This window comes from Tachysurus fulvidraco, chromosome 8, assembly GCF_022655615.1.
Source record: "Tachysurus fulvidraco isolate hzauxx_2018 chromosome 8, HZAU_PFXX_2.0, whole genome shotgun sequence".
In the NCBI taxonomy this organism is placed as follows: domain Eukaryota; kingdom Metazoa; phylum Chordata; class Actinopteri; order Siluriformes; family Bagridae; genus Tachysurus; species Tachysurus fulvidraco.
In genome coordinates this window covers 21,035,555-21,037,291 of record NC_062525.1, presented here as the reverse complement: position 1 = coordinate 21,037,291, position 1,737 = coordinate 21,035,555, and positions in this window count along the sequence as shown.

Below are 1,737 nucleotides of genomic sequence, written 5' to 3'. Positions count from 1 at the left end.
TGTCTCAGTGGGATTCTTTTGAATCTGTTCAACAACTGTAAAAAAAATTCAAGATCTCGATTGGAAGTGCACAGAAAGTTTCAGCCACTTTGCACTTAAATATTAACCATTTTGCAAGAGTTGGGTTTAACTAAAAAAGTTTTAGTTGAGTGGAAAATAGTCTTGAGGCTTATCAGGACCAAGTGTACACAACGGCTATTGGATTCCGAAAAAGCTGTTTCTGCAGAGATTGTCTCAGTGAATATGGTTTTTCTATTTTTTATTCAATATGGTGCTATTTACGTTTTCTACTTTTTTTAGCCCGACTATTACTAGTACATGGACACCAGAGACATCGGCGTTTATGTATACAATCAACAACCAACCTGCACGATGATGTGCTGGGAAGGCTTCACGAACTCGGCTTGCTGCAAAGATCAGGCCTCCAGTCCTCAGCATCACCTGATATTGGAGACCAGGAGAGGGGACACCAAAAGTGGTAAGCAAGGAAGTGGAAGCATGGTAAGCGGGAAGGTATCCGTGCTAGGCTAAAAACAAACCTTACCCAGCCGGCTCACCTGTTGATTCTATTTTCCAATGTTTGCAGCCTGGACAATAAACTGGACTACATCTGACTCGAACACACTACACGGCGAGAGTTTAGAAACTGCTGCACCTTTGTTTTCATGGAGATGTGGCTCAGCGACAGAGATCCGAACGCCTCAATTCAGCTAGACTTTTGTGCAGACAGAAATGCAGCTCTGTGCGGTAAGGCTTGCGATGGTGGTGTGTGTGTTTACATCAACACGCAATGGTGTAGTAACTCTATGCTTGTTTCTAGTTCCCCTTCGGAACTCAAGCTGCGTCGAAACGCTATGGGAACGCCCCTGCGCGACCGCTCTCTGAACCACATGTGTAATCTGACCAATAGGCGTTGGGACATGACGTCATCGGCCGGTGACGTTGCGTAAACAGGAAGCTACAAATGGCTGCGAGATGGAAAAGACGCTAGCTTCTGCTCATTCAGGTAAGCGCTTTGTTTTTCTGATACTGTGTTTTTCTGATCAAGTGATGGCTAGCAGACAGAATTTCCGTAAGTGTGTCTTTCCGTGTCCCCGTTTCATTACTGGGAAGGATTCACATGATCGGTGTGTTGTTTGCTTGGGAGTGGAGCATGCACAATCGGCTCTCGAGGAAGTCGATTGCCCGCATTGTAGTCGCATGGCTATGCGCACACTTCGCTCTCGCTGCTGAGGCAAAGTGGCGCCTGCACTCGTGGGGCTCGCAGGCTGATATAGCAGCGGGATTGGAGGCAGATGAGTCCTCTCCAGCCACGTCTGCTGAATCGAGCTCCTGCTCCCTCGGAGAAGCAGGCCCGATGGCTGATTCTTCTCCCGGCGCGAGCAGCGCGGCATTACATGTGTCTCTCTCCGAGGAAGGAGAGCTGATGGATGTTAGCGAGCCCGTGGGCTCCTCACAGCCTGTGCTGTACAAGGAGCTCCTCGAGGTCATGACACGAGCCATAGCCAAGCTGGATTTAGATTGGCTGGTGGAGCAGCAGAAGCGGAGCCTGCCATTTTTGCACTTCTCCTTGTCACTCCTCGCTCTACACGAATGTGGTTGGGGCTAAGGCGTGCGGCTATGGGGCGATGCCGCATGTGGAAGAGACACTGGCTAGCTATCTCTCCCCTAGCATAGCATAATTGCTAAAGGTTCTGGTGTTCCTTACTAAGCTGCTTACGGGCCTTTGTTCGGTCC